Genomic DNA, 14,759 nt, shown 5'->3' on the forward strand with positions numbered 1-14,759 from the left:
TGATGCTTTTACAAAACTGTTATTTTAGTGCTGTTTGAACTTGTTTTCTACTTGAGGCTTGTTTTCTATTATTTCTCCTTTTTTCCAGGGTTCAGGCTAATTAAAGGAAGTGTAAATCACACCTCATTTGCGCAAAATACCTTTCATGAGGTCTGGAAGACACAGAGCTTCTGTTTGCCAAAGATCTTTAGGAAAGAAAAAAAAATATTCCCGTTGTTTTAAAAAAGATTAATTTCTTTATGCCAAAAAAATCCATTAATCCGCACCTCCCATTTGCGGGCTATTTTATGGCTTGAATATAAAAATGGCAGCCAGTGGCAGCGAGAAGAGAGAAAGCTGGCTCTGGGGACAGGTCTGGCTCCCTACTTCAGCCAACTGAGCTGTCTTACATCCAATACCGGTCTACTGACCAACAATACCTTCCAGGGAAGTTAGCAGTGACTGGTGTGTTATTATCATTTGCTGTCTCTGGATTTCCTCTAAGTTAAATGAAGGATTCACAATTGGCCAGCATGGTTGAAACTCTCCCCTTAGTTGACATTCAATTCTCAGATATAACAGCTCAACAGATAATCACATATACCATCTAGACACTCTCAGAGGGAAGACAGACAGCCCTAAGCAAAAATTCTGTATCTTGGGCAGCCTCCTACATCCCCCCTTTCAGAGTCTCTCCCCTTCAGTTACCTCTGCTCTGCTTTCCCCAGAAACCAGAACATACCTTACTCCTCCAAGGTCTTGTACTCAGCTATGTGTGCAAATGCTAGGTCTTAGGATCATAGGCTCACAGGCCCAAAGGTCCTTAAAGATCACCTAGCCCAACTTGTTCCTTTTCCAGAGAAGGAATCTGAAGTCTAAAAAGAAGAGATCATTTGTCCAAGGTAACACAGGGTGTTTATAATATGAAGAGGACTAGAGCCCAGTTCTCCTGATTTTTTACATAGGCAGAAAAGATCATTAGAAAATTTTAAAAAAAGGTCTATCCCAGCAATCAATACTGACCTTCTTTCCCAGGATCTCTTCTTAGACTTCCTGAATCACATATCAAATCCCTTCATTGAAAGAAAGGGGCAGCTTGGTTTCCATTCAGATTAAACATTTTATCAGTTACCAAGATTCCAAAGACTATTAGAAAAGACCCAAAACCCAGGCAGGACAGAACCTGGAGTAGTCCCCGAACTGCTTTTCCTTCCTCTAGTCCATGCCAACCCCAGTTCATCTTCCATGCCTGTGCCAAATTAGTCTTCTTAATGCACAGCTATAATAATGTCAGTCCTCTACTCATAATCCTTCAGTGGCTCCCTATGACCAGTTTAATAAAGTATGATCTCCTGACTCAGGCATTGAAAGCCCTTTCTAGACTCATTACAAACCACTTGTCTAGTTGGACTCATGCTTCTCTCGTTCCTATAGCCTATATTCCAGACAGTCTGGACTGCTTTCTCTACTCAGTCTTGCCCTGATCTCAGGTAATTCCATGACTTTGCTCAACACCATTCCCCATGAATGAAATGTACTGTTCTCCTATTTTCATCTCTTGAATTATCTCCCTTCCTTTAAGACCCAGTTCAGATTTTGCCAACTCCTTCAAGTAACTTCTTTGACACCCTCCTCCACCAAGTGAAAGTGATCTCTCTTTCTCCAAATTAATTATGGCATATCACCCAGATGTGCCTTCCAACTATCTTGTAGCTCCTTCCTTCCTTCCTTCCTTCCAGTAGATTATAAGCTCTTTGAGAGTAGTATCTTTCTTTACTGTTTTTTTACCTTCTTGGCACCTAACACAGTTTCTTATATAGTTAAACATTTTTCCATTGTTTTTCTTTAAACAATGAATCGAATTGAATTTTAATGGGGGCCTCTTTATGACTAAGAGGTCTTTAAGATGCAAAGGGTTAGTCTCAAAAATGGAATTTTAGGCATCCTGACTAAAGGAGAGATTTGGTGGCAAGGTCTTTCCAGTGCCCCTCAAATCACAAATCCTTGGGTTTCCTGTCCTGTGAGACAAGGAAATTGGTCAAGATAGTTTCTAAGATTCCTTCCCTCTCTGAAATTCTGTCAGCCTACTCTCCTTACCTATAAATCTTGCTTGGGTGAGGTAGGAGGAAAACAGAGGCAAGAAGAGAGGAGAAGAAAAAAAGGGAAGAGAGGAAAAGATGTAAGATAAATCAGTCAAGAACTTGTCCGTTCTGTTGCTCTCTAATGAGTGAGGGCTTGATAATAACATACTCCCTCTACCACCAATTCTCCCCAATGCTCTATCTGCTCCCTAAAAATAAATAAATAAATAAATGGAAATAAGTGGAGCTGGTCACCATCCCATCCTGCTTAGATTTCTGCTGATACAAACCTTTTGTAATGCCTCACAAGAAGAAAAAAAAGAGCATTGAACAAAAATAACCTCAGCAGAGAGTGCCTTGCATTCTGTATTTCCCAAGTCTATTTTCTACTGCAAAGCCCAACTTGGCATTTTTTGTTGTTGTGGGGGAAAAGAGATAACAAGGCTAGGAAACGTAAGCAGGATTGTTTTTCAGGCTCTGAAGTGAGAAGGGGGTAAAGAGGGTAGGTAGGAATTAGGTTTTATTTAAAGTCATAAAGGCTTTTTGCAGGGTAGAGAGATGGGAATTTGGGGAAGAATGGGATTGGGTAGTCAAGTCTGTAAGGAAGATACAGAAGACAGTATCACTGGAAGCTGTTGATATATAAAATATGAAAAGCGAAATAGGTATGCTTGGGCAGAAATGGCAAGAAGTGTGCCATAATAAAAGAAAGGCAGAGAATCACCCTTGAGTGGCACTAAGGGCACCTTGAAAGGAGCCAGTTTCATCATTTCATGATGACTTGCTGACCCTGTCCTTCCAATCTTCTCTGGTGCCAGTAGGACTAAGGGGTTGTGTTAAAACCTTGCTTGGAGACACTATTTCTTCTTTTGTTCCATTCCTTGGAAGGTGGCAGGAGGGGTGGAGGCTGCCTTAAGCATTATATGTACCAGGCAGCTATCAAGGACATGCTGTAAGAGATGCCACAGGACAGCCTTGCCAACGAACTCTAATCCTGACCTGCAGCATTTCCTGCTATTCTATTCCCAAGCTGACACTTCCCTTCAACTTCATCCGCTGTCTTCCTCCCCTTTCATCTCCATTTTTCTTCCTTCTCTCCCTTTTAATCCCTTCTTCTTATCCCCCCCTTTTGACCTCTCTCTTCTCTTTACCCCTTTTTAAGTCTCTTCGCTTTGTGTGTCTGTGTCTGTGTGTGTGTGTTTTGACTGGTGAGAAAGGGATGACATTAGGACTCTCTCCTCTTCAAAACCCCCTTTACCATCTTCCTTCTTTTCCTCTTTGATATTTTTTCTCTTCAGTCTTTCCCCTCTCCTCTCCTTTGTATCCTTTCCATTTCTATCTTCTTTTCTTTTTGTGTCGTTTGTCCTATTCCCCTCTTTGTGTCTCTCCTTGTCTTCCCCCTCCTCTTTTATTTGTCTCTTTTCTTTCCCATTCCTTTCTGTTTCTTATTTCAGTCAAAATATAACAGCTAGCCTCTGTCACTTTGATGGGAGGCCTGGGGAGCTAGGTCATCTTGGCCTTAATTTGCCACCCACTGCCCATGGGTTCTTTGCTAATACACATGTCTTTTCTCAGTGAGATTTATCTTAATTTTAATTTAACTTAACTTTTTCCCCTTAAATAATAGAATCATAGAAGTTATAAGAAACTTAATACCATAATATGATCCCTCCTCACTTTAGTCCTACCCCCATTCTCACCCCCCCAAATAAGAAAACTGTAATGTCTACCAAAAAGACAAAGTCATATAAGACATCATTCATTCATTCATTCCTTAAGAAAAGGGAACCTATAAGCCAGTAAATATGGTAAGTTAATTGAGGATAATGGAGCAGTGCCAACTCTTAGGAACATCTGGCCATTGATGCACATGTTGTCTTGAATCATTCACTTCATATGTGCAAGGCATGTGAGGGGGTGGTGGCCATAGAAGTGAGCCTTCAGACAACTAAGTCTCAACTAAGTCTTTCTCTCAACTTCTCATGGTGACCGATGGTATTGTCCAAATGAGAGACAATCCAGGAGGAAGAAAGATGTGCTGCTACCATGGAAGACACGATTCTTAACCCAAAATAGATATGGTGATGGGAAAACCACCTGAATGTTAGGCAGATCCTAAGGATTCCAAGTGCCCCTCCTCAAATTCCCAGCCACCATTCCATTGTTCCCTAGAATCTCAGGCTATGTTGACTAGAATATTTTTCCATCTGTGGTATCCCATCCACATTCACCTACACAGTTGCTTTGTAGAACATAAATCTTCCCAGATTTATGTAGACTCCATTGTGATTGTTACTATGTCTTCTGTTATTCTGTGATTAGACTTGTACCCAGCTCATCTCTCTGTGATTAGTGGAAAACAATTGTATTTCCAGGAGAGTTACTTTGCATTCAAAAGTCAAATGGATTTCTGTTACCCTCCATTGCCTAGGGAGCTATGGAGGCAAGTGCTTATAGAGATACTTGTCAATTCTTAGATGAAGAAGATCTAGTCTGTGTGCAGGAACTTGGCCTCTTTCACATAGACGTGACTATTTGTTCACCGCTGAGTCCCTACTATGTATATGTAAGAAAACAGACTAGATTCTAGAAATACAAGTGTAAATAATGACATAGTACCCACCCTCAAGGAACTTACATTTATTCTATTGCCTTTGGGAGTAAGGACAGGGCATGGCACATATATAGATAACTAAAACAAAGTAGGTGATATTGAGGCAAAAGAAAGATCTAGGCAAAGTGCTTGTAAAAATGGAAAATTTTGGATTTAGATTGAGAGTACCTGGTTTGAATCCTGATTCTGGCCCCTGTGTGAGCTAGGGTGCTCTGGGATTCAATTTCCTCATCATTAAATTGGAGAGGTTGGACTAGGTTACCTGGTAGATCTCTCCCAGCTCCAACTCCAAGATCCCATGAACACTGCTTATTGGCTTTTTGCAAATGAGTTGGCAGGCATTCTCCAAATATGGAGAATCCTTCAGGACCACTCAATACCACTATAATTGTTGCTTTTGACTCCAGTTAAGAAGATAAGCAAGCCTTTGCCCGAGTGAGAAGCAGTGCTGCTGTCATTCTTTGCCTTCCTAACTCAGTGAAGTTTGCCAAGCCTTGAATGTCTTATAAGTACCTTCTATAAGGTTTCATTGTCTGAAATCAATGTGCTTTTATATCATGCTTTCCCTCCGCTGGCGGGTCTCTTAGCAATGGTGTTAATAGTGAAGTTCCTTTTGAATGATTCTACTTTTTTTTTCTTTTGTGGGGCAGCGTTCATGAGTTCCCTAATTACCAATGAGTCAAGTATATATGCATGACTTATACCTCTATATTTGAACAGTAATTAATAGGCTACTTCTCACATCTAGGGCCAAAAAAGGGTGGGTATTAGAAATATTCCAGTAGTCTTGGTGTATGTCTCCTTGATAGCCAAGTGATATTTGTCTTTTATATACCTGTTATTATTGACTTAAACCATCAGTTAAAATATCTGTCATGTTTACATGTGTATATATGCATACACATACATGTAAATATACACTTTACCTAACTATCAGATACAGCTAGATTGTACAGTGTATACAGTACTAGATTTTGAGACAAAAAGACCTAAATTCAAATCCAGCCTCACTTGCTGTATAGCCCTGGGCATAGCTTAACCTCTGTCTTCATCAGTTTCTTTGTAAAATGAGTATAGTAATAGCACTTACCCCTCAAATGTTGTGGGGATAAAATGAATATTTGTAAAACACTTTTTAAACCTCATAGTGTTATATAAATGACAGTAATTATTATTGTTATCAATTATTATTAAGTGGTTAATTGTCATCAGAGGCAGTTTTGTCATAATTGAAGGAACACTGGACTAGGAGTCAGGAGATTTGGGGAGGAGTAGTCACTGTATACCAAAAGACTGAAGGTTGTTAACTTTGAGAGCTGTCTGAAGAAGGTAGGTGAGGCCAGAAGGGAGATAGACATGCCCAGAGTGAAATGGAACACACAGGAAGGGAAAGTTGAATCAGTTGTAAAATTCCTTAGGAAAGTAGAAAAATCAAAGAATTAGGATCAGGCAGTTTAGAATGGGAAAGGACCATAGAGATCTCCTATTCTAATCCTCTCATTTTATAAATAATTCAGCCAGGACCCAGAAAAGTTAATGGAATTGCCCAATGTCACACAGTTAGTAGCAGAGTCAGAATTCAAATTCAGGGCCTCTGTTTCCAACTATCTCGACTATATCATACTATCTGTCTCTTAAATGGGCTATGTTTTATAGATCACAGAATATAGAATGGTGGATCTGGGTGGACGTTAGGGACCATTTTGTCTAAGTCCCTCATCTTATAGTTGAGAAAACTGAGGTTCATGGAAAGAAAGAATGTAGTTTTCTTGTCACCACAGGACGGCAGTAATTGATAACAGAACCTACACTTATGACTCCAAGTCTACTCTTTCCAATGCATTATTCTTTCCATCAATTCTTACTATCCTAGACCAAAGCAAATGAAAAGTAAGTGGAAGACAGAAGAATGGTAGGGGAACAGAGAAAAAAGGGAAAGATAGATGAATTTTTAAAATGAAGCCGAATGATAAAATGTGACATTTAATCAAGAGACAGTAAGTGCAACACTAGAACTGTGCTTATTGGGGGGGGGGGGGCTTTTTTTTGGAGGGGAAAAAGGCAGGGCAGTTGGGGTTAAGTGACTTGCCCAAGGTTACACAGCTAGTATGTGTTAAGTGTCTGAGGCCACATTTGAACTCAGGTCCTTCTGACTCCAGGGCTGGTGCTCTATTCACTGCACCACCTACCTGTGCTTATAATACATACTATCTATCTAGTCCCCTTCAGTAGGTAGAGATCTATCAGTCAATCAACCAATCAGCAAGTGATGATATAGAAAGAACATTGCTCAGTCTTATTTCTTTCACCTCCAGGAGCTGTACTAGACAGTCTTTATGGGGCTACCCAACTCTAAATCTGAAGACCTTTTGATAAACATTTGTTAATTACTGGATGTACAGCAATGTGCTAGGCATTAATAATATTATTATTATTATAAATACCTCACTTATTGCTGATAGTTTTCAAAGATTTTATTATCACATTTATTGTTCATTATTATCTCATTTGATCTTTATAGCAATTCTAGAGGTAGATACTATTATTTTACTCCTTTTACTGATGACATAGTGAGATTAATCTCAGTGAGATAAATAATTTACCCAGATTCATTCAGCTAGTTTGTCTGAGGTAGGATTCAAGCACAGGTCTTACCAACTCCAAGTCCAATGCTCTATCTACATGACTTTGAGAGGTAGCATGGTGTAGTGGATAGACCATTGGACTTGAGGTCAGAAAGACCTGAGTTTGAATCCTGCCTCAGACAAACTAGCTGAATAAATCTGGGCAAATCATTTAAGCTTTCTGTAACTTAGTTTCCTCATCTACAAAATAAAGTTATTGGATTCAGTAATTTTTAAGGGCCTTTCCTACTCTAAATCCATGATTTAGTTGCTTCTTTCTTTGATTGGGAATTAAAACTCTGCCTTTTCCAAGGACCCATCAGTCTCTCCATTGTTTGTGCTTCATATTTTGAAGATGGGCAATAGAGAGAATGAATACCCAGTAGTGTTACGCAAACATTATTTCTAGGTTCATTAACAATCTAGGGATATTTTGCTCCATGGTAAGATTTCCCAGAGCAAAATGCATTAAGATTATGCCTTTGACCAAAGTACATAGAAGATTCTGGAGGGGCTTTCAATTCCCTATTAACAAGTTAACTTTCTCTCTTTATACTTTTGTTCCCAGTTGTTGCTTTACACAAGGAGTCCCACAGAAAGCAAGAAAGAGGGATTTCTTTCCTAGTCTCTCCCACCTTCCCTGGATGAACCTCCATTCAAATTTGGGCTCCTTCCTGGAGAAAGGTGATGGACAGTACCCAAGTTGTAAGGGTACTTGAGGTTCAGGCACTATTCTGCCACTGATTAATTGTGTGATCAAAAGCAAATCATATAGCCTCTCTGGGCTTCTTTTCTTTTATGTAACATGAGGAGATTGAACACAAATGATCAATATAATTCCTTCTACATCTAGAATTCTTGGCCAACCCTCCAGCCTTTCTGCTTCCCAACATACTAGAACTCAGTACTGCGTAGAATTTCCTTTCTAAGTCCTTACCCTCTTCTGCATATCAAGCCTGTCTGAAAACTTAGGTCATTACTAAAGCAACAATCACCCACTCTACATGACTGTTCAGCTATAGAATAAAATAAGCACACAATTTGTCTGTGTTCACATTGGTGTGTCTACACCATAACTTCTAAAATACTTTATAGACCAATTTTCATCCTTGTTTAACTTTGAGGAACCACTGCTGGGTCACCACGGTGGCTGGGGGTGGGGGAGAGACTATAACTACTCCTTGTTCTGTGCCCTGGCATGCAGTGTTCAGTCCTAGGGGATCCTGCCTCTAATGAGAGCAGTTAAGCACTCTTTTCTCACACTCATTGGCTTGTTAAGTTCCCCTTCACAGTCTCCGTGGGATTGATTTTACTCATGGTTCATATCTAGGGCCTCCCTACCTCTCTGCTAGGAGGCTGATCAAAAACTTCATCAGAATAGAAAGCCCTTCAAAAGACCATTGATTAGGAAATTTATTTTCCACTTCTCGCTACACTATCCAAATCAATCCCTGGACACATTTGTGGGTAAATTGCAGGCATTTGCTAATCTTCCTCCCCAGCTAGGTGACACAGTAGAGTGCTGGGCCTGTAGTCAGGAAGGTGAGAATTCAAATCCAGCCTTAGACACTTGCTATCTGTGGGCAAGTCACTTAAACTCTCTGCCTCAGTTTCCCCAACTGTAAAATGGAGATAATAATAGGACCTTTCTCCCAGGGTTGTTATGAGGATAATATAAAGCATTTAGCAGAGTACCTGGTATATAATAGACACTTAATAAATGCTTATTCCTTCCCCTCAACCAAATAAAGAGATTCACAGTGCAAGACTCCAAGCAATGAGATATTGGGGGGAGAGGAAGCAGTGCTTCAACACCACTTCCTTCCTTCAAGCTTCCAGTTTGTCACCTGGAACCAGGAATGGAGACTTTGAACATACTCTAAATGAGTTTGAGAGGTATCTTTGCTTCTGAGAAGGTTGTGATTATTTCGTCCCTCTCCAATTTGTTCCTTTTTGCTCACCCACTTTCAAAGGCCTTTAACTTTAAAACATCTAATAGCTCACATTTATGTTGACCTTTGCAATTTGCAAAGTACTTGGCATATATTATTTGATTTGCATTTCACACACAATGACCAGCATCACACTGCTAGATCACACACACACAATGTCTGAGGCAGGATCAGAGTCAGGGTCATCTTGACTCCAAATCCAGTGATCTATCCATTCTTCTGTGGATAGGAAGTTTCTGGTATATAAGGAGAAAATAATTAAGGCTTCCAGAAACTTTTGCTGGGACCCAAGTAGAGATGATTTCAGTAACTTGAAAAGTTATTGAAGATTTGGATGGGATGGGAAGAGACAGGATTAGGAGTTAAGATGCCTGCGTTTGAATTTAAACTATGCTATTTACTGTCTGTGTGACTTGAGTAAGTCATTAGGCCTAGTTGTCTCATCTGCAAAATTAGCAATTTGGACTAAATGATCCGTGATTGTATGGCTATGCCAATCTGAATATGAATGGAAAATAGCTATTAATTCCCCGAAAATACTCCCTCAGAAGGGTGGGGGAAATGTTTGGGACTTGCAGGTTTTGAGCTGAATAATAATCCAACATCTTGTTAAACCATCCATTAACAGAGTACAAGCCCTTTAGTTAATTTCTCCAACAAGAAGCTGATAACCCCAGCCTCCAGGTTAAAAAGGGTGCATGCAGTAAGGAGGCTGGACTCTGCTCTCTTCCTTGGAGGGAAGCTGCCAATTATGACCAACAGAGGGAGCTCCCACATCACACAACGTCCTTGTAAAGGGCCTGAGAGTGGAACTAGGAGTGGAGGACGCTGCCAACTGACCTTTCTCCAATAGTTCACGGGTTGCCAGAGCAGCCGAGGTGTCAGCAGCGAATGGTCCCAGCTTCCCAGTGGCTGAAGGAGGAAGGCAGGGGGCACCCGAAGGGGGAAAAAAAAACACACTCAGGGAAAAACACACACCCAGCACAGCCAACACGGACGTACACAACTCAGAGCCTCACATCTATTAACTGTTTATGGACAGAGAGAAGAGAAGGAAGATTTAAAGTCGCAAAGGGCCTGAGAAATCATCCAACCCCAACATTTTACAAAGGACGAAATTAGGGCCCAGAGAGTTTGAGTGAGTTGATGGAAATGATTCAGATAGTAGAGAGTATAGCTGAGATCTGAACCCTAAGTTCTCTGCTTGGAGTCCTAAGGAACCATGGGAAAGGAGACATGGAGAGGGGGAGAGACAGAGAGAGACAAAGAGAGAAACAAAATACACAGAGAGACAGAGATGGAGAGAGACTGAGAGAAGCAGACAGAGACATAGAGAGACAGAGATAAGCACAGAGATTGAAACAGTTGGAAAGGAGAGAAATACAGAGACAGGACAGGGACATAGAGTGAAGACAAAGACAGACAGATGGAAGAGAGAGTCAGGGGGAGAATGGAGAAATGGCCAGACGATCATGATAACTTCTCTGAGCCTCAGTCATGGCTGTTTCTTCACTATAAAATGAAGGGGGTAAATGGATAGCAGGTTCTATTCCAATTCTTAAGTTTTATGATTATCCCTGGACCCTTATCATAGGCACTTTAGGAAGGTTAAGGCAGAGAGGAAGGGGAGTGGGAAGAGGGAAAGGGGAAGAGAAGGAGAGAGAGGAGAGAGGGAGAGGAGGGGGGAGGGAAGGAGGGAGGAAGAGAGAGACAGAGAGAGAGAGGAGGGGGGAGAGAGAGGAAGAGAGAGAGAGAGATGAGGGATAGGGAGAGAGCAGGGAGAGAGAGAGAGAGAGACAGAGAGAGAGAGAAGAGGAGGGAGAGAAAGGGAGAAAGATAATGGGAGAAGAGGGGAGAGATAAGGAAGGACACATGGTCCAGGGAGGGAGAGTTTTAACATCTTATTCTATTTTGATTCCTTAATGAGGCAAACAGAACAAATTATCTTTCTGGCAAGGCCACAGATGGAGAGATGCATTTAGCCAGTCCACCTTGTTTGGCTGTTTGGTTGCTTCAGCAGTGGCAATACCCCTAGAGAGAACTAATTATAAGTCTTGTAGAGGACAAGGGCTGTTTGCCTTCTCCCCATGGGCCAGGCAGCCTCAAGGTAGCACACAGCAAGAGGCCAGAGAGCCAACTTCACCTATCTGTGCTCACCAGAGTCTCTTACAGGCCAGGGGTTTGAAAACACATTTCAGAAGTACACAAATCTTTTTACTTTCTTGCACATTTCATTTAAACCTGATCTTGGAGTTGCTCAAGGTCGGAGAGCAGGGGCCTCCTCAGGTCTGCCAAGACCTAGAGTAAGGAGGGATACAGAAGAAGTCATTAGCAAACACACCAGGCTACGGTCAAAAAACAAAAATCTTTCTTGGTAGAGGACAGGGAATGCTATGGTGATCCTGGGAGCCTCTTCTTCATGCTGGGGGAAACATGACTGGTCCAAGACCGGGAGAAGCACGTTACATAAGTGAACAAATATAACACACTTCTTGGAATTTGAGAGTCTTCGGCTCTTTTTACGCTGATAATTAGGAAACAATTTGGAGGCTGAATTCAGTGCTAGCTTAAGAAGGGCAACTTCTGGAAGGTTGGAAATGAAGCTAGTAACAAAACTAGCCCCTTAGACCACTCTTCCCCTACCCCATTCCCTCCCAAATGCTCTACCAAAGCCTTCTGCCTCGAAGGATGGTGCAGAAGTGATTAGGAGGTTTTCCATCCAATCTCAACCCTGAAGCCTGCTAGCTGTGTAACCATAGGCGAGTTTCTTTTCCTTCTGAGCTTGATAAAAAAAAAAAAACAACAACAACTCAGTCATAGACCTCCTTTGAGCTTTTTACACATACTCTTTCTGTCTTGTTTGTGTCTCTTTCTCTCTCTTTGTTACCACATCAGCAACCACGAATTCAGTTGTCATCCCTGGACTCCCAGGCATCCCAAATGGCTCTAGTCTCTCTCCTGCGTTCCTATCTTGCAGTCACTTTGGACACTGGATATTCTGATCTATCCCAAATCCATAATTCAACAAACATGTTTAGGCACTGTAACATCAATGCAATATTTACAGCTCCCACAATCATGATAAAGACCGTGACTGTAAGTACTTTCGGATGATCTCAAAATATACCAAATTCTCCAGATAGAGGACAGAACTGAAGCATTTATTTAGACACCAGAAAATCAAATCCCAAAACCGGTAAGCTGATTCCATCATAGTACCAAAGATATTCAGAAGTCATAATAACACTGAGAGTCACAGCATCCTTCAGCCTTCCCACAAACCAATACAAGATCAATATTTACTCACAAACCTCTCTATCTTCTTGCCTGAGCTCCTCTCTCCCCCCATCATCTGGCTAGCTCTGACCAGCTTCCTGTGGGCTCTGCTTCTCTTCAGGAAACTCCTTCCACCACAGGCTCCATGTGACTACATTCAGCCTATTAAGGGGCAGAGTTTATCTTCACAGCAGGGAAGCTTCCTGTGGGCTCTGCTGCACCCTTCAGCAAATTCCCTCCATCACAGGCTCCACGTGATTACATTCAACCAATTATTAGGGGGCAAAGTTTACTTTCAAAGCAGAGGAGGTCTTCAAACTCCCTCCAGCTCTGTTAAGGGGCAGGGAAGATCTTCAAATTCCTATTCTCATTACAGGCATCCACCATTTACAATATTCTTTGTCAAATACTAGGCATAAAAATCCCAAACCAAAAGAGTCTCTGCCTTAAAGATGCTTATATTCACCTCATGTTACAGATGAGAGTGATGATGCTCAAAAGGATTAAGTGATTTGGCCAAGGTCACATAGGTGTTTAGTAACAAAACTAGAATTTAAACCCAGGTCTTTTGACCCTAAATCGGCAGCTGTACCCAGCTCCTCTCCAGAATGTGGACTCTTCAGTTCGCAGTCACTACTCTGCCCTCTGTGTAATCAGGTAACAAAGGCTAAAATCTACTTTCCTCCAACAATTGAAAGGGAGAATGCTAACAAGGCATCTGGCAAGAAGACTTTTCTGGGAGTAGGTAGTAAAGTGAGCTATGGCAGGAATAACATGAAAAACTCATTGATGAGGAGAGTGAGGCCCCAGGGTGGAAGTTAAACTTCCAAAATTTGGCTCTGGCCTTAGTATCAAGTGAGAAGATCACTTGAAGCTTTATATGGTGTATCACATACATTGCCTAATTGTTGTTTGTTGTTTTCCCTTCACTTGTTGTTACCAGCAACCCCCATGAAGTTTTCAGTTCAGTTATTATTAGTATTCTGATTTTATAGAGGAGGAAACTGTGCCTGGGGTAGGTTAAACAACTTGCATGGGGTCAAACAGCCAATATGAGTCAGAGTTGGCACTTGAACCCAGGTCTTCCTGGCTCTAAGGCCAGGTCTCTACTCATAAGTCATGCTGCCTTTCATTCTCTTTGCATGTTCTTAAATATATTTCTATGGTAAGCAAGATAAGAGCTGTCAAGGTGGTACAGTGGATAGAGTGCTGGACCTGAAATCAAGAGGACCCATATTCATGAGTTCAAATCTGGCCTCAGATACTTATTAGCTATGTGACCCCGGGCAAGTCACTTTACCTTGTTTGTTTCAGTTTTTCTTTTGTAAAATGAGCTGGAGAAGGAAACAGTAAACCAACCCAGTCTCTTTGCCAAGAAAACCCCAAATGGGATCACAAAGAGTCAGACATGACTGAATGACAACAACAAAAACTGGACAAATACCATCATGCCCATTTGTAGATGAGGAACTGGACTCAAAAAAGTTGCAGGGTTTTCCCAAGGTCACCATTAGAAAGCAGAGTGAGGCTTTGAAATCAGGATTTTTTATTCTAAAGACAATGTTCTTCCCCATTTCTCTTGCTTCCTCAAAATATTAGGCAGTTAAGGTACTAGACAGTTCAATCTCAACTTAGCCTACTGTCCAATAATCATCTGCTCCTGGTTTTGCCCTACTTTGGAGGAAATTTGGTGAATGGAATTCTGATTTGAGGAGTTGGAGGTTTAGTCTATGTTCCCAAGTTACCTGTATAGGGACTGACCTTGAACCTGCTCTTTTGGCTCCCATCTAGTTCATTGACCTCATGTATAAAACAGAGATGATCACAATGGTAATGGGGGAAAACAGCTTCTAGTCTTGGAGTCAATAAACCTAACTAAGTACTAGTTGGAACTCTTTCTTTAAGTAGCTGTATGACTATGAGAAATTATTTGAGCCTTACTTGCCTCAGTTTCCTCACCTAAAAATGAAGATGTCAAACTGGATAGCAGGTTCTATTTCAACTCTAAAGGTTTATGATCATCTATAGACCCTAGCCTTAGGAACAGTGGGAAGGTTAATGTAGTTGTCCAGAGTTAGGTACTCCCAGAAAGAATTCCTTATGACCATGAGCAAGTCACTTCATCCCCTCTACCAACCTCCTCTGAACTTCAATTTCTTCATCTGTAGAAATGGGCTTCTTCCTTCCTCTTTCTTTCTTTCTTTCTTTCTTTCTTTCTTTCTTTCTTTCTTTC

The 14,759-nt window shown here is 41.2% G+C and overlaps 1 protein-coding gene across 2 annotated transcripts in view; it reads left to right on the top strand.

The window, feature by feature from the left end:
- Positions 1–14,759, top strand: part of ASTN2 (astrotactin 2) — a 1,158,830-nt gene that overhangs the window by 897,714 nt on the left and 246,357 nt on the right. The window lies entirely within an intron of this gene.

Source organism: Petaurus breviceps, unplaced genomic scaffold, assembly GCF_028583685.1.
Source record: "Petaurus breviceps papuanus isolate PSGF00001 unplaced genomic scaffold, PetGlider_PUasm1.0 90879, whole genome shotgun sequence".
Classification (NCBI taxonomy): Eukaryota; Metazoa; Chordata; class Mammalia; order Diprotodontia; family Petauridae; genus Petaurus; species Petaurus breviceps.